This window comes from Prinia subflava, chromosome 3 (assembly GCF_021018805.1).
Source record: "Prinia subflava isolate CZ2003 ecotype Zambia chromosome 3, Cam_Psub_1.2, whole genome shotgun sequence".
Taxonomy (NCBI): domain Eukaryota; kingdom Metazoa; phylum Chordata; class Aves; order Passeriformes; family Cisticolidae; genus Prinia; species Prinia subflava.
This window is the reverse complement of record NC_086249.1, coordinates 30,262,676-30,287,957: the sequence shown is the minus strand read 5'-3', so window position 1 is coordinate 30,287,957 and position 25,282 is coordinate 30,262,676. Positions and strand designations below refer to the sequence as shown.

Below are 25,282 nucleotides of genomic sequence, written 5' to 3'. Positions count from 1 at the left end.
ACCTGTAACTTCGTTTGTTTTTTATTTTTTTCTAGATCTTTATCAATATCCAGTTTCTTCACAAATCATTCCAAATATTTAGCTTTTTTCATGTCTAAGGACCAAATCTAGCTTAAATGCTTTAGCTGTCTCAATGTTTTTTATTTTTTGGGTAAAAAAATCCTCTGTTCATTTAAACCATAAAGTTCTGGGTTTTTTGGGGTGCACTGTAACAGCCCAGCAGGAGGGCTGTGTAGTTATAAAGAGATTTAGGATGCTAATTACAGAGAGAAGAAACATATGAAGAATACTTCTTGAATGTTATTTTTATCCAAGAGATTTATGGTAAGCATTATAGTAGTAATTAATTATGTGATAAATTGGTTTTTTCCCTGTAAGATCCTTTGTGTTCAAATTCCTAATGCCTGAGCACTGCAATTTTCAGTCTTCATATAATTTTAGGTAATACACAGAAAATAAACTTGTATGATACAGTAGAATGATCCAACATTGTAGGTAATTATCACCTGGTTTCTTTCAGAATATTATTGATTTTTAGTGATTTTATGTGTCCAGTGCAACTATAAAGGTTATAGAAGATAATCACTTTATGGGTATGACCCTTCTGTTATATTTTCATTCGTATATTTCTTTTTATCCTGTTGTAAAAGTGACCATTCTCTGTGATAACATTTCTTAGCATTCTTGTTTTCTTTTTAATGAGGGTTACCATTTTTAATAAAGTTTTGCTACATGTCATTTAATCAAAAATTAATTAATGTAAATACAAGTATGCATCAGGTGAGGTAGGTTTGAAAGACAAGCAAAAAATCAAATTATGCTCACAAAAGTCATGGAAGATCAGTTTTCTGTCTGTCTCTCCATCACCACTCTGCCAAATCTGCATTTGTGGGTTCTATTTTTCTATGAGAAGCTCTACATATTCACTAACAACAATGATTAGCAAGAAATCTGGACTATTTTAGAAAATTTCTATGCGAATGGGATGGAATGGACTAAGGTAAAGCCATATACAAAAGGTTTCCTGATGTATTGTCATTCAAGCATCTCTATTTTGACAATTTTTATGTACCTAGAAAAATACATTTTGAAAAATGGAATAGAAGGCATTTGGCTATACAGTAAGTATGAGTTCATGCTTTGAAAATACTTAGCAATACTCACAAACAGTGTACATGAGAAAGATGGGTACGTATTATATAAATTAATTTAGTCTCCAGGTACCAAGTTCAATTTGCAAACAAATTACATGTGTTATATAGAAAATTCACAGCACAAAGATTTTCTCAAAAATTTAGGTACAGTTACTTGGTATTTATCCTACCTATGAGGTTTAGAAAAAACCCCACATTATTCTGAAAAATCTTTTACTACAATATGTAAATTTTTGTCCCTTTAAAAAAAAAAATTGTTCTCAGAAGAAAGGGGTAACATGAAACATAATTCCTACTTTATTTCAGTACTTTGGGAAAACAATCGTGCCACTGCATACTTACAAAGCATTTTGAGCCTTATTCAGTAATTTTCTTTCTATTTTTATTTCCATAATTTGCCCACGTTTCATAAGGTGCTCTGGAACTGAGCCAGTAAAGAGTGCAATCACATGTCTGTCCTTTGAACATGTGCAAAATCTTCTGCACATACTGCCTTTGAGATATCTTTTTAAATTACTTCCAAGGAGAGCCGGGGCAAACTCATCTAGTGAGTGCCTGCCTGGTCACTTTGTGCAGGCAGGAGAGAGCAAAGAGCAGAGCCACCAGCAGCTCCACGGCTGGCACAGCCTGGCTGTGCCCCCTGGGGAAAGGCACTGGATTGCCTGCCACAAGTATCAAAGTCAGCATGATGTACTAGATTAAGAGAAGAAAAAAAATGAATAATCAGAATTTACATGATGCTTTACCACATTAGAACCAAGCACCTCTGCTCACAATGATTCCACAATGTATCTCATACAACTAAAACGTTCTGTAAAGGGAGAAAAATGCTCCCTTCATAATAATAATATCATCTAAAATACTGAACTACATGAATATAACTGTCTTGGTTTGAGGAGGAAGTGAGTTTTCTAGGAAGATGTGGGCAAACTAATCAGTGGTCAGGTTTTATGCTGGCACTTAGAGTAGCTACTGTGAGGTTGGACCTGCTTCTGAGAACACAAGGAGTTAAAAGCAAAGACTTCAGAGGGATTGGCCTTCTCTGCCCACAATGGTTCCACAATGTATCTCAGCACAACTAAAATGTTCTGTGAAGGAGAAAAATGCTCCCTTCATGGTAATAAGATCTTCTAAAATACTGAACTACATGAATATAACAAACCTGAATTTTGAAAGTACCCTTTCCTTATAGAAGAACTTAATCAAGAAGTGGATATAAACTTTTTCTAAAGTTTGAAGTTTTTCAAAGAACAGAAGCTACAGCTCAAAAATTATCCTGGATTTGAGTATTGGCGACAAGAAAAATTATTCCATAAAAAATACATGCAAATGCTTAAATAAAGTACAAATCAACCCAAAAGATAGGCTGTGTTAAATGTAGGTCATCATTATCAAAGTACATGAGGATTTTAAAATGCAGGTATATCTTTTTATGAAGGGAAAAAGATTAGGCCAAAATAAGAGGGTGAAATGAAATCAGATTTATTTGAGACCACAAGCCTAAGGCAAATATACATCAATATGAGCAAGATCTGTAACTAACAGATTGCATTTCTTAATCTTCTGAAGTGTGATTCAGTTTAATAGACAAATTATTTTCACCCTCTCATCTTCTGTGTGGAAATATATTTTAATTATTTCCTGAGTTTATTACATATTCACTTGGCAGTCAAGTACTTGATATGAGTCAGATTGTATATAACAGGGCTTCAAACAGGTGTGTCAAATCTGCATACAGGCCCTCAGTAAAAATATTCCTCAGTAGAAATAGCCATCTTTGCCTTTTTCACTGATGCATGAAAAATTTAGCAATATTCCTTTTTTTTAAGTAATGAGAATGTGACATTAAATTATTATTGTTATACTTTATGAGCAGCACGTTTGAAGGCATGTGAATATGATATTTTCTCTTCAAGTCTAGAGGTGGTTGGACTTTTTAAAATTTGTTTCTTAAGTTCAGTTAATAATTTGTTGCTAAAACCATTGTTTGCATATATTTTAAGCAACTGTTTCTCAATGCTGGATCAAAAAATACTTTCTAGAACTGCAGCACAGTTCATGAGGTTGTTCTGTAATTTGCTCAAGACCTTTTATGCATAATGAAGTCTTATCTTCAGATAGCATGCCATATGTTTACAAGGGAAACTCTTTGAATCCAATACTCCTTTCTTGTTTAAGTGTACCAAGGGCATTGACCCAATGTCAAGTCCTTGACCTCAGGAAGCTCATAACCACAGCAGAAGACAACACCTCCTATAAAAATTCACAAGGAAGAAAGAACTTAAATTAACTAAAGATTATTCTGTAAAATTACACTGTAATTTTTTATGGTAGATGAGATGCTTTTAGAGAGGCTACTTTGTTAGCATACAGTTGGCACCAGAATTTGAGTTCTGCTTTCATTAATATAGCACTGATGAAAAATAGAAATGTTATGGAATAGCAAATAGCAAATAAACTTTTTTCAGAAAATGAGGATAAAAACAACAAATAAGCAATCAAAAAGACCCCAGCACTTCAATGAAATTATTAGAGCAGATGTAGCAGTGGTAAAAACATGCTGAGTTTGAATATTTTATTCATGTGGGACTAGAAGTGCTTTTCTCCTCTCCTGCACTCCCCCCCCTGCCCCCATCACAAGCAACGTCTTTGGTGAAACCACGTTTAAAAAGCAATTAATAGTAATTTCTAAAATAGTAGTCAGTACACTGCATACTGAAAGTTAATCCTTTGGGTATTAATTTAGCTTTATCACAAAGCAGACAGAATGTCTGCATTCATCTCACTGTATATAGTATATTAACAAAATTAAGGTTTCTATAAACAAAAATATCTTTCTTTGAAAGCAGTACAGCTGAGTTGGTGCAAAAGTAAATGCAGGGGTTCTTACAACCACTTCAATACACAGCATGAGAATGTACATTTAACCCATACAGAAAGTGAATCATCTGCTGATTATTTGAAGAGTACACGCTCTCCAAGTCTGCTGTTTATTTGTACACATTCAAGATTTCTGTGTTCATACAAAAAATTCACTTTCCTACTAAAATAGTCTCTGATATTCAGTCTTTTAAAAATTGAAGTCAAATATCCTGATAAAACATATATTTTTATACAGCATATTAAATTTCAAAAAGTTTGAAATATTTTCTCAGCTTTAAAATAATTCTGACTTTTAAAAGACCATTTCTGTTTTTACAAATAAGTTAATAACTAGCCACACTCACTAAAACAAACACATTTTTAGTTTTGAATTTAGCAGAGCAAAATTCTGTCCTTTTTTCATCTCATTTTGCTCCCTGAGAAAGTGAGGATTTACAATGCTCTGTTGCAAAGTATATATAACATATATAGGGTTATGAAAGTTGTCTTATTTTCCTCAGACTCACTGGGAATATTGCCTGAAAGTGCCATGAAACACTGAATGTATAGTTAAAAACACCAGTGTTTATATGTCAAACTATTACATGACAAACATTTTGTAATTACCTATTACCAAGCACTCACAGACTTGTGTGGTTTCCATCGATAGCTCCACCAAAAGACTTATACTAAAGGCTGTCCTGAAATGATGACCAGATACCTGTGTCAAGGTGGTTGCTTGGAACACAATCAAATGTTAGACCTGTGCCAAATCGTCCTCAGCAGACAGCATTTCCAGCAGCAATCCAGTGTGGCAGAAGGACAGTGACAGCTTAGCTGAGTCAAATTCCGTGTCTGTGATACAATTATTGCACCACTGATTACTTCAGACATTGGTGAGTTAATCCTTGGGGTATTAATTTACTGCTCTGACTGTAGAAAACAGATCCTTTACCCTTTTGAGGGTTGTCACTGTAATTATTCCATATGGCATCACCAGTAAAATTTTCCTGTGTATCTTTCCAAGTAAACAGATTTTAGGTTATTTTCAAGTCAATCAGCTAACAAGAATGAACTTTATATTGCTTTCAAGTACTGCAAAATACAGTGATTCTCCTTTGAGAAGAATTACATTCTTTCAAAGCCTTGCTATATTTCAATTAGGCAGACTTCATTATTTCAAAAAGTTTTCCTGAAAGAAAGTTTTAAAATATTCTATTATATCTAAATTCAAACACAATTCTGGTTTTATATACACAGATGTAGGAACTTTTTAAACAGCTTAAATTGTGGAAAAAAAAAATGAATTCAACAAATTTAGACAAAAATCCTGACTCAGGCTTCCTCAACAAATCTGAATGCTCTGATAATATTTTTTGAAACTAAAATTGAAAGGAAAAAACATCCCTCTTCAGTAAATCAAGTCTACTTATTTCAACTCATTTTTATATCTACTGTCAAAGTTTCTCATAACAATTGATACCTACTTGGATTAAGTTGTAAGAAAGCTAAAAAATACTACGAATTAGGTTTAAAAACAGTCAACATGAATTCAGTCTCCAAAGCTGGTTTCTGCTTTTCTTTCACCTCAGGGCTCTTTCATTTGAGTACAGTTGCAATACATCACCTTCACCTCTGGAAATATTCAAATGCCTTGGTATCCCCCTCTGAATTTTACATTCCTGGTGTGTCAAGTACTGGCTTAAGAAGGTCCTAAAAAGCAACTTTGGCCCTAGGGCATGAAAAATATTTTCCTCTCGATATTCACTGAATAAAATGACAATCAAATGACAATCAAATTCAAATTCTGGTCTCTTACATGATAAAAACAATACAGGGTTGCCATGGCCTCCCATGGTCAGCCATGAGCTCTTTCTTACAAGACATTGAGGCGGAGCTTTAGCAATCATAAAAACATTTTCATGCCTGAGTGACATTGCTTTGCTACAATTGACCTTCAAGTCCTTCAAAAGAAAGAGTTCTTAATGCCTTTAAGCTATGATTGAAAATAGAATTTCTAATGCTTAAGGCATGCTGAACTTAGCAAAGTTTGATGCATAATTTAAAAGCAAAGTGATAATGAAAATTATGTAATTATTCCTTTAAAGTAAATCCATCTTAAAATACACTAAACACACTTACATACACTGTGGTATGTCTGTCATCTACCTAGCTGCAAATGTAATTAACTGTTGGATCAGTAATTTTCAAATTCAGTTAAAAAAAAAGAATGCACTCTTTAGACAAGAAAAAAGCTGAATATTCCTCCTGAATAGCTTAATATTTCTACATGGCAAATTGAACCAGGCTTTGTATTCAGAAGCAAAAGAAAATAACAAACACCATTATGCCAGATGCACAAGTATGCATCTAAGGAACATGCCATTTCCAGATGTGGCAATATCTGGGATACATCCAGAAAATGTAATTACTGTAATTTAGAAACTTTTCTTCAGTCTAATCAATATTTCTATTCTAACAATCTCTTTTTACATACAAAAATTGAAGCCTCAACAGATATTAATATAGCTTTTATTAATAGCTAAGTATGGAAGTAAATGTACCTATAGAACTTCCAGTAACACTCAGGAATGCTGTGTATTCCAAAAAATTTGGAAGACTCTGAGATGAGAAAAAGAGAAGAATATAATATTATTTTTAGTTTCACAGGAAAACAAATATCCAGATTCACAATTTGGTAAGTTCCAATATCTAGGATGCAACATTAGCTGTAGGAAGGACCATAACCAAAACCAAACAGCATGACAGAGAATTTTCCTTGGTGGATACTTCTTGCCCTCTGTAAGAGACTTCCCTAAACTTTGAAATACAAAATTAAATATACCTTCCCAAGTTGAGATGATTATGATTATTCTCCTAAATATTTTTATGTAATTCCTCATTTCTCTTTTGGGTCATCTTCCATTTTTGATCTAAATGATACACAACAGCAGTGTGTTTCTGAGACTTACATGATTCACAAATGTTTCGAAGATCACTAATTAACCAAGTGATTTTCAATGACCAAATACTGTAATTTAATTGAAAATATCGTCATACCATCCTATATGATGAGAAAGGAAAAAAAAACTTCTCATCTTTCTGTTTCAGTCAATAATGCACAACATTATGTCCACTCTTTTCTTCTAAGGCCAAATGTTTTTGTGATACAGTCTGACCTTCTTAATTTTCAAATCCATTCTTCCATTACTCCCCATCTTACTCTTTTTTGCACACAATGGCTTTGACGTTCTTTTGACAACTTTACCAAGAGTGGAACTCTTCTTACATAAAATTCAGCTCTGCAAATGCAGTAAAAGCTTTGCTGACAGGTGCAAAGCAAATGAGCCTAACTCTTGAGGAACTCATGTGCTTATGCTCCAAGACAGAATAATAGATGACTGTTGATAAAAAACAGAGTAGAATTGATCAAGTTCCTGAAAGTTGGTTTGTGTTCTGATCACAAAGTCTTCTTCCATGTCTTCCTGTTTATAGGAGTTTGTTCTCATACATTTTCAGTTTTGAAGCGTTCTGCAGTAGCAGGCACTTATTTCAGTATGATTCAGAAATGCATCATCCTAGTGACATATGCTATCATCCATAGAATTGTAGGGAAGAAAAATAAAGGAAAAAAGGGGAAACTGAATGTTAGTTCTCTTGACAACACCAGTTTTAGAATTTTGTAGCTATTTATTCACCTGACTCCAACAGTAATAAGTACACCTTCACCATGGGAGAAAATATTCATCTTTCCAATGTGAGTAAAGTATTCTTAATGTTTATCACACTTTAAAAGTTTGAAGCATTTCTTTGCTTCAAATCCAAGAAAGAAATTAATATGCTGATCCTTTGAGAATGAATTATCTATACTACAATGCACTAGAAACTTATATTGATTCATATGGGGAAAATGTTTCATAACACATGAATCAACTGCTCTTGTCATGTTTACTTCAATCACTTTGCTTCCTTGGAATTGTAAAAAAAAGAAATGTGCTGCACTAGAATATTTTGATATTGGCAAAAAATTTTCCTGGCCAGAAGTGAACACCTATGCCTAATTCTGAAATGATTTTCAGAACAATCTGAACTACAAGCATGTCTCACAACAAGTCATTGTTTACACTGGGGTGGCCTGTTCTTAACTGGTTTGATAAGAGATCTAAGCATGCTTCCCATCAGAACTCCAGGTGCAGATTGTCCAAATCTGAGCATGAGCTTACTAAGCTTACTAAGGTGAGTGGAATAAAAAGACAAGCATGAAAGCATGGGCCATATGGAGAGTAAAAAAAAAAAAAAAAAAAAAAAGAAAGAAAAAGCTTTTATAAGAATTTCAGTATAATTTCCTCATATGCAAAACCTCAAACACTTCTGAAGATTCAAAGTGTTTTAGGCAATTTCTTTTAAATTAAAAACTAATGATCATTTAGCTACATATTTCAAGCCTGAGGGGAACAGAATCATAGATATACAAGCACAGCATGTGAAGGAAATATTGGAAAATTGGGGAAAAGGAATATATTTTTAGAGGTTTGGATCCCTACTATGATCTAAAATTTGCTCATGACAAATATTTTAAAATATATGTTACTTAGCAAGAAAAAAAAAATACAAATAATTTTTTTTTCCTATTCAATCTTTAGCTTACATCTTAGTCTTCCATGTCTACATGTTCTGGAGAAATTTACTGGACAGCATATAAAGCATAGTCAGCTAATACTATGAAAGATAGTGAAGTGATGTGTACAAATAGTTTCTCTTATGCTGGTTTTGTCACTTTTCCAAAGACCACTTTATACAGACTGTTTGTGTCTATCTGTTTATATATAACTTTTACAGGTTAATTTTGCCAAGAGAGGCTCATTTATCTGAATTACTGCCAGGTCACTAGTCTTCACTTTGTGGAAAAGATAAAGTAGAGAAGAACGCTTCACTTCAGTGATTTGCAGCTACTGATGGTTATAGTGGTCAGAAGAGTTTAACAAAGTAAAGTTGCTTCAGTGCCCAGCCTGTGGAATGACACTATTAATGACATTAATTGCACTACATCTGTACTAAGGTACCATTGCTCTGCTTGTGTCTTGTGCTGGCCATGAGTCAGCTCCATACAGCAAATCAATGACTCTGTAGTGAGACACTGGGTGCCAGAAAATATACCCTGACACTTCTCAGTAATTAACAACAGGTGACAATCTGGTGACCTAACAAGCAACATCATATGACATTTTCTTAGTTTGAAATGTTGGTAAATTACATCTACATTTTTACTTAAATTACTGTATTGATAGTCATTTGTTGTTCCTAAGTCTACAGAAAACAGTGCAGCAGCTCGATGTGCAAAGTCTGTGATCTTAACCAAAACTTAAGTAAAAGCTAAAAAATGTCTTTTCTGCCATGTTTTCTCTACAGTGGGGTCTGTGCTTCCTAGTCCAACTGCTTCTGCCATCTCTTACTATAATTGAATTGAGGACACCTCTTCCAATTTTTGCAAAAGGGCTCCTTTAGAATGCTCAGTGGGCTGAAAAGGAATTTCCACCCTCCCCTTATCTTTTTACCACACAAATAAAATACATGAAACTCAGTGGTAGAAGAAATTTGTTCATTAGAGCTTCTCAGATCATTTCTGCGGCTTGAAAACAGATTCCTCTTTCCACTTCAACATAGCTGGGGATGTGAGGGCAGCTTTTACCTGCAACAGCTTAAGCGAGGCAAAAAGGAGCCGTTGAAAAATAGAAAATTTACTTGCAAAGAGAAAGAGTTGCTTCTTGAATTCCAAGTTACATGAATGTCCAGAAGGAATTAATTGAGTGGTTGCGTTCACTGTGGATTTGGGATTTTCTCTCCCTCCACAATATGGCTTCTCTTGACACAATTTCAGTACATGCGGGCATTAACTAACATATTTTCGCCACGCTTTACTCTTTTGCCTTCCAAAACCACCCATATTTGGCAATAGCAGAATCTCTAAAAGCATTGAAGACCAATTTTTCTGTGAAAAGTAACTCCAGGAAAAGGCATCTCAGCAGTCCACCCTTGTCCCTTGATGATATACAAATCAGCTCTGCTCCATTTACAAGCAAAATAACCTCTCTCTGAAAATAAATAAAACAAACAAGCAAACAAAAAACCCAACAAACAAACCCAAAGCAAAAACCTAGAACTCCCTAAAAACTTACTTGATATCAAGCAGGATTTGTAAATGTCTAGTTCTCTACAATCCTGCAACACTATCAGATTTTGCAGTACTAGATAGAAGAGTCAAGTATAATGACTCCTTCAACAGCACAGAGGAGTAAATGCTTTAGAAAGTGAAAAACTCCTGACTTTGATGGGCAGTGTAACATTACAACTCTCGTTGTGAGCTGGTATAACTAGAAATCAGCTGAAATCTGGAAGGGAGACAGTATAAACTCCTCACAAGCCTTATACAAACAGCTTTGATAACACCAGATATTCCATTCTTCAGTGTCAGTCCCCTTTCAAAACTTGTAAAGATTACTTGTCTTCAAAGGCTGTTTTTTTCAAAGAATTATTATCCAGGTTATATAGTGAAACAATATTATCTGTCTGTTCTAGACACCTGTTAAAAACAATATTGACTGCAATGATTGAAGTACACTAAAAGCATTTTTAGACGATATGAGCTATAAGAGTTTATGAACACTCTGTAGAACAGGATAAGATTTAAACATTTTGATAAATTGAGGAAAAAGCTCAAAAACAAATACAGTATTCAATAAGGAAACATGCAAAGAAAGAAGAAAAAAGTGCACAGATAAAAAGTGAAGCAGTTATAAGATGCAAAAGGATGTGGCAGTTGTGATGAGTCAGTCAAGCTCCACAGTTGCAGGAAAAAAAGCAACTAAGTCTGGTTTGGCCTAATAGAAATTAGTTATATAATATGACAAGGAGATAATGTAAATTCTAGTTGATTCTTGTGCCTTTCAAATTTAGGGCTACTTCAGATTCTGGGGACACTGCACTTAAATAAGATGCAAAAAATAGAGAGAAGGACAAAGAAAACCACACATGTTAAACCAAAGCTTAGACAAAGTGTCTACTAAAAAAGCTTGAAGAAACTGGGTTTTTTTTAAGATGAGGTTCAAGAAGATATTGATGCTTTAGGATTTTAGCTTTTATATTTTTCATATACTTGTAATCCCGCAATTCCTTAGTGTATAACTCTAAACTCCATACAGAGTGTTAGCCACTCTTCTCCCATTTTGGTCAGACAAAATTCCTCTCTAGGCCTGGGGATCAAGGACACCTTACTGCCTCGGGCCTGAGAGATGTAAAAAAAAGCTGAGCTGGGGAGAACAAACTTGGGGTAAAATGAATTCATTACCTGAAGCTCTAATTGGAAGATTAACCCTCAATATGCAAATGGACTAAACCTTTAAAAATGCAGAAACCTGTGACATTCTGTCCATATTTAGGTGTAGCCCCTGGGTGGGCTTTGTCTGCCCTAAATGTACCTGAAGGCCCTTCAGTATTTATAACTAGGTTTTATTCTCTTAATTTTGTCTGGCCTCTTTTTTAAGGAAGCCCTGAAAAGACATCAATATAAAGACAGTATTCCAGCTTATGAAATACTGTCAAGAATGATAATAAAAAGAATTTTCCATTTTCCCTGCAGTGATCAAATTATGTATAAAAAGCAAAGATTAACAATTGATGTATGTGAGAAAATTCTACAGTGATTTGAGTGCTTTAATAGGACACTTACATATATCTTACAAAGATTCTCAGAGTTTTTTAAGATGTGAATATATACTGAAAATACACATTCTTTCCCTGTTTTAGTGAGAGAGCTAATATACACAAAGATATGATAAAAATAAACAGATAAGTTTTAGCAAGCTGGAAATTACTGCATGTGTTTTTTACACATCACTATATAAGATTCATACCTACATCTTATTAGCAAGAGTTCTGTGGGAGCAAAAACAAATTGGGAGAAAAACCTCAAAACCCTAGAAGATGACTAATATAACCCAAGGAAAGATTACTAATTCCACTCAAGGAATTAGTAATTTCAAACTCTAATAATAACAGCAGTATTTCTCCAGATATATGAAATCTTTTGCAAGGGAATTTACACTGGAAGGAGCTCTGAGGGCATCAGGTGGACTCTGTTAGTCATTGTATTTCATTATTTCATCTAATGCCAATGTGAGGAGTCTTTCATTGGTGAGCAGTTATTTACCATGCTCACTGGGGACAGGACAAGAACAAACGAGCTTAAAAGGGAAAAGGAGGTTTGGTATTAGGAAAATATGTATAATTATGTAGATAGTAAAATGCTGAAAGCTGTGACCTTAGGAAGCTTTGGAACCTGATTTTTACTTAAGCAAAGGGAGGAAAAGTTAGGCCCTGGGTGGTGAGGTTTATGAGGTCTGCAAGGATTTGTTGGATGTCCACAGCTTTGTTTCCACTAACAAGCTAGAAAACATAGAATCACAGAACAGAGAAAAGTAGTGCTGGAAGGTAGCTGACTTTTTTTTTTTTTTTTTTTTTTTTCAGCCAGCAAAACTAACTCTGGTTGTGCATTTTCAATAAATAGTTTACCTACACTGTTCCTAAAGTCCTTCAGCAATCTGAATCCTGCAAGCTCCTTATGTAAGCTATCCTTGTGTTCATTATTTTAAACCATAATATGTATCAATGCCTGCAGAAACAGCCTCTAGGTTATTGAATATCTAGTGAATATCTAATGTCAAGTGAGGCAAAACAGAGACATAGAATGGAGGAAATATTGCTATCAGCAACTGCAGATGTTATTTTTTTATGCAATTGGTACTTTAGAACTGATAGCAAAAATTATTGGCATATTTTCCTCAATCCTTATTTTGCTATACCACGAATCACACACAAGGGAATAATTTAATCAGCATAAAAATGTTAAAACCTAATTTAAAGTCTGATCAAGCTCATTACAACAGACAGGACTCAGTGAGTGGGCAGACTGGGCAGGCTGTGCATGTAATTGGCTGGTATCTGCTACCCTGCAAACCAAGCCTCCTAAAAGGGACACAGAAGTGCAACTTTCTGCAAGAGTGCACAATTTTTAAAAGCTTACTATGCTTTTCCAATTCTGTTGCCACTTGAGAGCAATGAACTCCCATTAGTGGAAGATGAAACAAAAAACAACACTGAGGAAAAAATATATGAACAAAAATCCATTTATTTTTAAAATATGCTAAGTTAACTCAGTATAATTTATGCTACCCAAGTGACAAAGATAAGTGTCAGTAGCATATGGATTTGGTCATTTGTTTTGGTGCTTGCTTTTTTGTGCTGATGACAAAAAACATACATTTGCTTGAGAGAGATGCACTGTAATTCTGCCTTTAACTAAATTCTGTACTCTGTCTGTAGATGGAAGAGCCAATAAGCAAAACTGCCCCTTTTCATATTTCATAACATCAAGGGAAATTTCTTTCCAGTGTGTGATTTTTTTTAAACACATAATGTAAAATACAGCTCTGTGACAGACATTGATCACATAAGTAACTTACCTGATACAAAATATTAATACCATATGTGCTAATGCAAATGATAAAGACAGATGTTTTCTTCAATAACTTTTAAAAATAAAAATGTATTCTCCAAAGCTGATTGTTTACTCCACATGTACATAACTGCATTTTAGTCACCTCTTTTTAATTTACTTTCAAATTAAGGAATAATAAGTAAAATTAAAAAAAGTAACTTATATTCGGTTACTTAAAAGAAGAATCTGTCTTGCATATCCATTCTTTATTCCCTAACCTACAGCCAGCCAGACATAAGTCAGAAGGAGAAACAAAACCAGGAAATATTTAGAGCATATGTTTTCTCAGGTTGCTGTGACATGACCTCAAAATGTTTTTACACAAATATTTCAGCACCACCATGCAAATTTTAACTATACACAAATATGAGTCATCTTTCAAAACTCCACGATAACCAGGGACAACATTCTTACTGAGGTTTAATTGTCACCAATAGTATTTTCAAATTCTGGCATCACCTCACTCTAGTAAAAGAGCATTAGATGTTATTAAAAAAAAAAAAAATTGTTTACTTTTATTAAAAATGTACTTTTTTCCCCCCCAGTCTTTATTAATGCTGAATCCATGGTTCCATTTTGGGCAGCTCAGGATATCTCAATTGCAAAGCACACAGAGTATGCTTTTGGCAAGGATAATGCAACCATCTTTTATTAGGCTGAAATAGGCAATATGTGTTGTGGAGCACAAATGTTCCTGCTTCATGGATGCATGGCCGTAGTTTGATGTGGAGTGTATATATCATGTACTCTTTCAGAGCCAGATATATGGAATGCCAGGTTTTTAGAGGCCTGCTCTGGCCTCTGGATCTGCACCAATGCTACATGTTGAATCCCATAAAACTCATTCATTGACCTCTCTAATCCATGGATGTCTGGAGAAGGAGACTTTCCAATATTCATAAACATCCTGCTGCCTAAATAAAGTGATGGTTCTCAGCACAAAATAGGATTCTGTAAACACAGTATACTCGAATATTTATAATAAATAAATAAATAAATAAATAAATAAATAAATAAATAAGAAACGACGAGTACTCCTGGACCTCCTTTGCAATGCTAAGCCTTCTGCAAGACATTTACATTAGAGTCTTTATTTTCAGGTATCATTAACTCAGATTTGCTTTAATAAATTCTTTTAGAAGATGTTACAATGTAGAAACTGCATTTATTTTTGCTTCTTATCCTCCAAAAGGACAAACTGATAAGGATGTCCAAGATTTTAAGAACAGAGAGCTGAGATCTCAAGTTTATCCAGTGTTTACACAGCTATTGTGTTTCACATTGATACGTCTTTATGAAGTCTAAAGAAACAAAAACAACTTAAAAGTTTTAAGCAGTGAGATGATTAGATTGTGTAAATGCAGATGATTTGTAACCTAGCCAATTTTTAACCTAAACAGAGTAGACAATATATATATCTATATTCTGGTAAATGAGCATCCAAGAGGTGTACCTCTCTGTGACTATCAAATTCTCATTCATCCTTTGCTGTATCCTTAAACTATAGGAGAGAGTGTATTCTGGTATTTGAAGAAAGAGGACATAAGGAATAGAAGACACAGTAAATTTTGCATCTGTTAAAAAAAAAAAGTAAATAAACAATCATAAAGCTCTTTCCTGAAGCTTTGGAAGATGTGTTTGGCTGCATTGAAATAAAGTTGAAAGGGCACAATATCATTATAAGATATCTGTTCTCTCTCTAGCCCCAGGAGACAGAGGATGAAGAGGAAACTCAGATGATCATATATTCTGAGGCCAGAAGGCAAAGCTATGATCATCCAAAAAAAGCATGTTGAAAAAAACTACAATATGAAATTTATTATAGCCTTTATTCTCAAAAAAAAAAAAAAAAAAAAAAAAAAAACCAAAAAAAAGAAGAAGAAAAAAGAAAAAAGTAAATTCTTCAACATCTCCACATATTCTAAATGTCATAGTTATTCTGGGGTAGATGAAAGTAACTAGCTAAAAGGAAAGCAATATAGTTTTGTTTGCTTTAGTTTGCTCTTTATTTGTGAGAAGAACCAGCTATCACTTTTTGACATATATAAAAAAATATTTAAATGCAAAGCACTATGAAAAAGAAAGATGATTACTAAGGACATTTTCTTAACAATAAGAAATCTACTGAGGGCCTTTTTCATATTTTCCTGGTTACCCTACCACAGGGAAACCTTGTCTACAGTTAAGCAGGTGTACCAATATTGGAAATGATGGGGATAAAACTTTAATAAATCCTTGCGAATCAAACAAAGAAAGAGAACTTATTGTCTGGGGGGTTTGTTTGTTTTTTGTAATATAGTTATGAGAAAGCCTTTTTCTTTCTTCCTTTTAATATCCTCTGTGAGATAAGCTAAAAGACATGACTGTATTAAAAAAAGATTCTCCTTATAGGCATAGCAGCTCCTCAGAGGTTATATCTCCCAGGTGACAAAAGATTTGCTTTAAGTTGAATTGCCCTTTTGAAAAAAAAAAGTCATCCAACATTGTTATCTTAGAATTAAAAGTGATCTTAATTCCTTTAAAATGTATGATTCAGTTATAAAAGGAAAAGTAATAATATGCTGAGTTTAAGTATTACTTCACCTATGCTATGGGATCTCAATATCTGGAATAAATTAATTCATTCAGTTTGTAGCCTTGTTTTTCACTAATCTGAAAATAAATTCTTTGTGATAGACTGCAGAATTAATAAAGATAACAAAAACATGAATTTCTTCCATGAATTATTAATGTTACAACTATTTTATGAACAGGTTGAATGTCACCAAGGACCTCGATAATTTACTAATGAGCAAGTTTAATGGTAAAAGCCTTAATGTCAATGATATAAACTTAGACTGATACTATAGCTTAAGACTTGTTAGTGAACTCAGGACATCAAAAAAAATTAAGTAGAGATTTATTTGACTTACATGTGACTATACTGCATTCCTCCTGTTCTGGCTGAGTCAGTTGGAGAGTGGTTTGGTTGAAGTGATATTAAAGGGGATGTGCTCACTTGGGGCAACCAAAGAACTGCAGACAAAATTAATATTATGATCATGAGTGGTTTTGGAATGAAAATCTAAACAAATTGTGGTTTATAACCACAACAGTTACTACAGTTTTGATCATATGATAGACATCCTTCATCTGCAGTGTGATTTTTTTCCAGCAGAGATGAGATTGTGCCCAGTAGCTGGGAGATTACAGTCTTTGACCTCTGATCTAGCACATTTCTGATAATCACATACAAGTTTACTCATGTTACCTTTAAAAAGGTGAAACTTTGGGTGAGGAATCTGTTTACAACAAAAATCATATTGAAAAAAAAATTGTGAAAGGGCTCATTAATACCAACTCAGTAATCTGAAAATTATATTATGAATTTTGGGGCATTGGTGTATTGGGTTTGTATGGCCACATTTTGGTAGCAGGGGTTGCTCTAGGGGTGCTTTCTGTGAGAAGCTACTGGAAGCTTCCTCCATGTCCAGCAGAGCCAATGCCAGACACATCCAAGATGGATGTGCTTCTGGCCAAGGCTGGGCAAATTAGAAATGGTGGTAACACTCTGTGATAATAGATTTAAGAAGAAGAAGAAAAATAAAAGGTTATTGCACAGATGCAATGGAGACCAGAGAAGAGTGAAGTGAGAGTATGTGAGAGAAGCAGCCCTGCAGACACCAAGGGCAATGCAGAAGGAGGGGCAGGAGGTGCTCCAGGACTGGAGCTGGGATTCCTCTGCAGCTCATGGTGCAGCCCATGGTGAGGCAGCTGTGCCCCTGCAGCCTATAGGTCCATAGTCGAGCAGGGATCCACCTGCAGCCCCTGGAGGAGCTGGACCCCACACTGGAGCAGGTGGGTACCTGACAGGAGGCTGTGAGCTCATGGGAGGTCCTGCTGGAGCTGGGCCCTGGCAGGGACCTGCAGACCCATGGAAAGAAGAGCCCCCACTAGAACAGATGTGCTGGTAGGAATTTTGACCTTGTGGGAGACCCACAGAGGAATAGGCTGTGCCTGAAGGACTGCTCCCTGTGGAAGAGTGACCCACATTGCAGCAGTTGGTAGAAAGCTGCTGCTCTGTGATGGACTCAAGCTGGAGAAATTCATGGAGAATTGTCTTCCATGGGTGGGGCTCCATGCTGGAGCAGGGAAAGAACTCCTCTTCCTGAGCAGCAGGAGAAACAATGTGTTATGGACTGTAACCTTCCTTCCCCATCTTCCTGCACTGCTGGGGAGGAAGGAGGTATATCTGAGAAGGAGGGAGTCTGGAGGGGGAAGGTGTTTTTATGGTCTGTCTTAACTTTCTGTTATCCTGCTTTGATTTTATTACCAGTATATTTAATTAATATATCTAATTCAAATCTGGTTTTTGCCCGTGATGGTATTTAGTGAGTGATCTTTCTCTGTTCTTATCTCAGCTGATGAACCTTTCATTATATTTTCTATGCCCTGTCTAGTAGGGGAAGGGAGTGATAGAGAGGTTTTGGTGGGTTCCAGGTATCCAGCCAGGATCAACACACTACACCTTGAAACAGCTAAAGAAAGTCCTAGCAGTCATTCCTTCTCTCTTGTCCACCTTTTCTAGGGGAGAGCTGGAGGAGAGGAGAAGTATAAACCTTGGATTCATTCATGATTAGTACATATATGACATCTCCAGCTGGCAACATCACTGCATTGAGATGATGGCTTGTGAGAAGGTGAGTGAGCATACACATGGTGAGTGCACAGGAATGCTGAAGCTTTCCCACCAAGCATAATGGAGTAGGTAATCATATTCAGCATTTCTAATTTGAATTGCTTTGAATATCTTACTTTCCTGTCTCAATATATAAAATATAATTTTGTAATTCAGTCCTGTGGAAGGGCATGGTATATTTTTCTCTTTTTAATAAAGTTAACACACCTGAATACTTAAGCCACTGATTTTCACTTGCTATCATGTCCTGTAAGTATGGTCCCAAGTTTTCTTGTTTTATTCCTTCACGTTTTGCCTCTTAAAGGTTACTTTTTGTTCATGTTTGCACTTCCTACCTGTATTCTAGACTATGGTTATTAAACTCATTTACAAGACAGTAATATTAGCCTATGATTGATGTAGACTATTGAACATTTCTAATTTCATGTTTATTGCTTCAGGAAACTGGTTAACAAGTTATTTCAAGTGCTGATTCCAGTGTGGCACAACATTTCAATGAACAAAATATCATTGCCAAGCCCTATTTAGTTTTTTAATATGAATTTGTGAGTGTTAAGTGTCTGGAGTTGATCGTTAGATAACCTAAAATGCTGGCAGTCTGCCCTGTATCATATAGACAAGTTTTCCACTTTCCCTGTGCCAATCCCTTGTATAGCTGCTTCCACATTAGGAACTTAATTATCCCTTCTGCTTCCCATTTCCATCTCTGCATTTGCAGTTACTTTAAGTATAATGAATATAACAGTGATGAAGAATTGTTTGAATAAGTGCCCACCTATGAATTTCAACACCTGAACTGAAAATAAGGGAAATGAAGGCTACTGTCTTGAATGCCTTATCCATCAAAAGTAAACAGTAGAATACAGAAAGGCTTCTGTCTTATCTTTCATAGAACATATTTCTTGTGTTAGCTTGAATGTATCTCATGTTAATACTGCACAGAAATCAATGATAGCAAAGACTTTGTTATGTAAAATGAAAAAGATGGAATTGTAATGTTTCCTTGTTATCTTCAGTGAGTTAAATTAAATAGAGACATTTAAGTAAATGTGTCAATTAAACTTATGTCTGTGCTAATTGGCCTCACAGGTTGTGTGATGGGACAGATCACACAGTCATCTGCATTTAACTCAGTTTTAAAATTTGCTTTGACATTTATGCTTAAGGTTCTGTGATTAAATAGAAACAATGAATGGGTACCACAAATGACTACTCAGTTGTCTGGGTTACAAAGATGCCACTTCCCCATCATGAGTTCTAACCAATTTCCTCTATCACTTTATTCAGAGCAGTCAGTTCTAACCCCCAGATATTTCTGGATCCCCACATTTTTCACCCTGTTCAGCTATTGCTCCCTCACCACAGGGTTTCCATTCCCTTTTTCAATCACTACAATATAACTGTGAGAGGTGTTAGAGTTCCTACTAGCATAAGATATTGAGCCTATTTGAATTGCTGTGGGATGAATTGATATCAGCCTATCCTAGACATATACAGGTTTGTTGTGTACAGCAGTTACTCAGCTATAATCAACAGAGAGAAATGATCCCTTTTGGATATAATTTGTCTTATTCTAGATTGAGATCCCCCATATGCACCATTCACATAGGAGTTGCACTACATGATCCTTGTGGGCTCCTTCCAACACAGAATATTCTGTGATTCTGTGAAATGAGTTGGGAATCTACAAACATTTATTTCTTATAAGAGGAACAATCAATTTTTAGACGAGGTAAAGGTGTTAAACCCTCACTGAATAGATCAGATATATATGTTTGTGTCTGCTAAGAGAATAAAATAATCCTATTCTGTCCAGATTCTCTGAGATACAAAATTCAAGTAATTATATAGGCTGGATGGATTTCAGATTAATTTAGTCCACCTTAAAAAGGGACAGGACAATAACATCAGAGTGATTAAGGTTCTGTTGCTCATTTCCAAAGAAAGGAAACTATTAGGAGGCTCACAGACAGGTAATTACACATTTACTGTACAATTTTCCTGGTTTTCTCATTTTGGTAGAACTAAAACTGATTTGATTTTGATTCCATTCATACACATTTCCATGTCTAAGAAAGATCCTTGTCTGACCATCCAGGAGCCACATCAACAAGTAATGTTTTATTAGACCAAGTTTCCTTACCATCTTGACCTCAGATTTCCCACAGCAGGGTCTCAGATGTCTTAAAACAACCTAATTTTGGTGCAATAACTCCATAACAAAATAGCATCTCAAGCTGATGCCTCTGAAGAGAGACCCCAAACAAAGGAAACCCTGGGCTTTGATACCCTGACAGTCTAAATGCAGGAAGGTCTGGGGGTCATTGGCTCCTGCTGTGTCTCTGGGTGTCTGGTCACCTGGCCAGGCCACAGGTCCCCAGGCCCTTGGCTGTGCAAAGGGTTGGCAATTCTGGCTTCTTGGCTCAGGCTCTCACCACACACAGATCATCTAAAGTTGCCCACTGAGCTGTTTACACAAAATGTATTCCTCAGTCCAAGCTGGATATCCAAATTTTGTCCACACTGTTAATACCATTGCACTGAAAATGGTCCTTTTTCAGGATTCCCTGAGTCTAGAAGTTGGACATAATGTGAACAAACTGAATATATTTGGTCTTCTGGCCAGTCTGAACTCAGCCTAAACACTTGTTACTGAACTCACCTGATCTTTTTCCTCCTAACTCTCCAGAGAGTAAACTGAGATGCCCTTGTCATAGATAGGACCTTGTTTGTCCAATGTGTACAAGATAAAGGAGAAGGAGAAGGAGAAGGAGAAGGAGAAGGAGAAGGAGAAGGAGAAGGAGAAGGAGAAGGAGAAGGAGAAGGAGAAGGAGAAGGAGAAGGAGAAGGAGAAGGAGAAGGAGAAAGAAGGAGAAGGAGAAGGAGAAGGAGAAGGAGAAGGAGAAGGAGAAGGAGAAGGAGAAGGAGAAGGAGAAGGAGAAGGAGAAGGAGAAGGAGAAGGAAAAGGAAAAGGAAAAGGAAAAGGAAAAGGAAAAGGAAAAGGAAAAGGAAAAGGAAAAGGAAAAGGAAAAGGAAAAGGAAAAGGAAAAGGAAAAGGAAAAGGAAAAGGAAAAGGAAAAGGAGGAGGGAGAGATGGAGGGAGAGATGGAGGGAGAGATGGAGGGAGCGAGAGAGAAAGAGACAGAGAAAGAGGGAAAGAAAGAGAGAAAGAGAGAAAGAAAGAGAGAAAGAAAGAGAGAAAGGGAGAAAGATTTGGTCCTTGGCAATACTCCATGGTCCACCTGAAACTGCGTTTTATCCTCTTCTAATGGTAGCAAGGCCAGCACAGAAAGAGATCTCTTATGTTCCCACATCCAGGAAGCAAAGTTGATGTCTGCAAATGTGTGTGTCTGCTCCATATGGCACTGAAAAGGTAGCCAGGGAGTTAAGACTTTTTATGAAGGAAAGAGTGAAGAAATCTAAAATACAAACACTTAGACAGTCACTTTGTAAAAAAAGCGAGGAAGCCTTCCTGACTAGAACTAGAAAACATTCAGGAAAGTTTAAAGAAAAGTCTGCAGCAATGAGAAAAATGAGAAAACTGGATTCACTGACTAATTACTGCTAAAAAACATCCTTTATTCTGCCACTCTACTTTTCCTCTTTCAGAAGATGAGTGATTTTTACTTCATTTGAATCAGAATTTATCTTCTGATTTATAGTAACAAACTAGAACTCTTGATGAAGTATTTTTAATCCTTGAATAAATAATTATGATATTTCTTTTTATTTTTTATTTTCTAAATAATCTTCACAATTGGCTGCAATTGGAATTCAATAATTGATTTTTGAGTCACTATCTTCCATTGTGAAGTCAGTAAACTCTTTAGGTTCTGTTTATTAATAAATTCCATAAGACAAACATGGAAAAGACCATTTAAAGTGGTTTTTTGAAAGACTGAATTATTAGCACCTAGAGTAAATGTCTTAAAACTGATTTGTAAGAGGAAACTTTTCACTATTAAACAATATTCCATTTCCTTTGGTATCACAAATCTTTCCTTCCTTCTACTATGATTGGCTGATTCTGTGAAAACCATGACTACTATTATAGTTTTAAAACCCTTTCAGATAAAAGGTCATTATTACTGGATTATACAGGTTGACATATTGCTTGGCAATTTTCACTTGACATTGTGACTTTTTCTTACCACATTCAACAGTTGAACTGATTTTATTAAATCAAGATATTATTTTGCTTCTCCTCACTGCATTGTACTCAGACCTCTGGCAGAGAAAACTACTCTATATTTCTGTATTCTGGATAGCTACTCAGCCACAAACTTTGTTTTGAGAAAGGACTAACAACTATTCTATATCTCTTAGTATTCAGAAGAAGCTGGCCTTCAATCAGAAATTTGTTATTAAAATGACTAGAAAAATGACCCACTTCAAATGAATTTAAACCACTCTGGTCACATAGTAGATTATCTGAGACAAAACCGGTTGCTTTTGACAGGGCTATTTTTTCCTTTGTGCAACAACATAGTCAAATCTATACTGAATTACCATTTTGTGTTGAGGTACATACCTGAATACCACAAACTTCAGAAAACAAGGAAAACTCATATTTCCTTCTTCTAGCTGCAAATAAAGCCTTCATCTACCCAAATTATTTCCAGACTAGTAAAATCTGGAGCCTTCAAAGATTCTCTAATCCAAGCACCAGATATCCAGCATGTGTTTAGGACAGATGGTTAGTAGGGCAGCTACAACAGTTGATTAAATAGGCAACAATATTAAAATCATTCCAAATATGGCTTTTAGGAAAAGATCTACACTCCAGTATTCAATTTAGATTATCGCATTTATCTACATAATCGCTGGCCAAAGCTGTTGATATGACCCAGTTTTGCATGTGCATACTTCCAGCTGGATATTGTCGGTAATACATTCTTAATCCGATTCTTAATCTGTGGTAAATGGTTAGAATTAAACTCTCTGATCGATGTAAAGGTCTTGTTTGAGTTTCATGAAGTGTGTTTGTCTTCTCACATAAGAAGGTTAATGTGAATAAGAGATCTGTATACTCTGAGGGAAACTGCAGAACCTTTGTTGGATTTCTGTTTGAATAAATCCATACCCAGTTCTCAGCACTGTAAACGGGGCTTTTGTGAAAATTGCATGTATAATTCTGCCAATCCATACTAAGTAGAGTTTAGGACATTCGCTAGTTCTAACTGTATAAGATCTGAATAACTCTGATATAAAATACAAGGAATAAAAATTTTGTTCACTTTTTGAAGTGTTGTGGCTCACTGTTACTGGGAGCAGCCCAAGTCTACTGATTTGGCCACCACTCTCAATACTGAACATCAGCACTCTGGTGGAAGTAAAACCCCAGAAGGAGGTGTTTGATTGTCATTCCACCCTGTTAGTGGTCAAACTAGAGAGGAGATTATTAAAAAACATCGAGAAGAAATGCTAAGTATTTCTTTTTATATCATATCTGTGTCACTTAGTGTTTCCTGTGAGGCAGAAGTGCTCAAAATGTCATCTTTCCTCCAACTGTTGATACTTTTTTTTTTTCAATTGTTACCCAGTGCAAAATATTCATGACTTTGAGAGACATTACATCTATGGATACTGCAGAAACACCCTGTTCATTTCATCTTCCTCTAACTTCTCCTTATGTTTATGTCACTAATATTTGCTGGTGGTTTATTTCTACAGGCAATGAGAATCTGGATGGCAGTGTTTTCTGTTTCCTGATAAAACAATAGGTACAGCTGTGCATCACCAGCATATGTCAAGAATTTAAGCCGGTAGCATTTTCTAATACTGCTGGCTGGTTCAGCACATATGTTGAACAGGGAAGAAAAAAAACCTGTCTCTTTTTGAACCTGCAGGGGATAAAAACACTTCTGCTTGTTGACAGTATTGTCACACCTGAGATTTATCTAAAAGAAAGGAGTATAATCCTGGGTGATCCGTTCTTTCAATTCCTTCTGAATAGTTGATGTAATATTGCATTACCCCATGGAAGACATTGTTACACACAGTGAATAGATGCAGCAGGAACAGCGTGAGTGCCTTTGCTCTGTCTTTGGCTAGGAAGATAGGCTAGGATAATCTCTTGGGAAGAATGTCTCTCTCTGTATTAAAAGCTCTAAATGTGGGAATTGGCACAGGGCAAATGCTATGGGACATAGGTAGGAACTGTTGTCAAGACATTTAGGCATGACCAGTGAACAAAAGAGAGAATTCCTAAACATCAGCTCCAATAAATGTAGAATGTCTGTGCTGGCACTCAGAGTGCACTAAAACATCTTTAAAGTTCAGTGTCTGCTTATCTGTTTTCAGTTTCCTGACAAAGTACGGGCATTCTCAAAAAAGTTGTAATTCAAACCAAAACAACCCACTGCCCCCTAAAAAAAGAGCAAATTTCCCAAATTATGCATTTGTCACCCAGAAGTCTAAATTTATTAGTGATGGTGTCCCAGTCACTTGACTGTCTAAAGTATATGTTAGTTTATGCAAAGCATGAATCCCCCAAAGTCAACACCACAACTAAATGGTAAATGGTTCCTTTTGATATGTGTTGCTTCACATCTGTCGCCAAGTGTTACATCTCTTGATGTAATTTGATGGAATAATAATGAGCAAATGGAGGACAGGGGTGCAACTATTAAGCCACTTTAAAAAAATTGGCAATATTGCATCGTACTCATTCAATAATCATATTCTACAGCTAATGAACTTAACAGCTCATCAGAAAGAGACTCAGAATTATCTTTGTTACCATCCTGAGACATTTTCTTGTTTTGTCTTGAGCCTCACCTGAAGTTCCCATGGCTCATAAAAGCAATGCCTCTGCCAAGTGTACCTTTGCTTTATGATCCTTCACAAAACAGGAGATTCTTGTCAGACTAAAGTGAAGGCCACTGCCTTGAATTAGAGACCGTCCTGGTTTTAACTGGGACGGGGTCTATTTTCTTCTTTTTACTTGTTTTATTATTATTCATTCATTGTAGAGATTCACCTCTGACAGGCCATGTTATTTACAGCTTTTAAAGAAGTCTTGGTTAAAGGTCA

At 35.6% G+C, this 25,282-nt stretch overlaps 1 protein-coding gene across 6 annotated transcripts in view; it reads right to left on the bottom strand.

The window, feature by feature from the left end:
• The window catches only part of CNTN5 (contactin 5), a 605,427-nt gene that overhangs the window by 491,498 nt on the left and 88,647 nt on the right, over positions 1 to 25,282 (bottom strand). For 2 of the 6 annotated variants that reach the window (XM_063394528.1, XM_063394527.1), the window contains one exon: positions 16,482 to 16,584. The exons of the other annotated variants lie outside the window; for them this stretch is intronic. The gene's annotated coding sequence lies outside the window, so the exon portion shown is untranslated. The remainder of the gene's footprint in view (positions 1 to 16,481; positions 16,585 to 25,282) is intronic. 6 annotated transcript variants of the gene reach the window in all.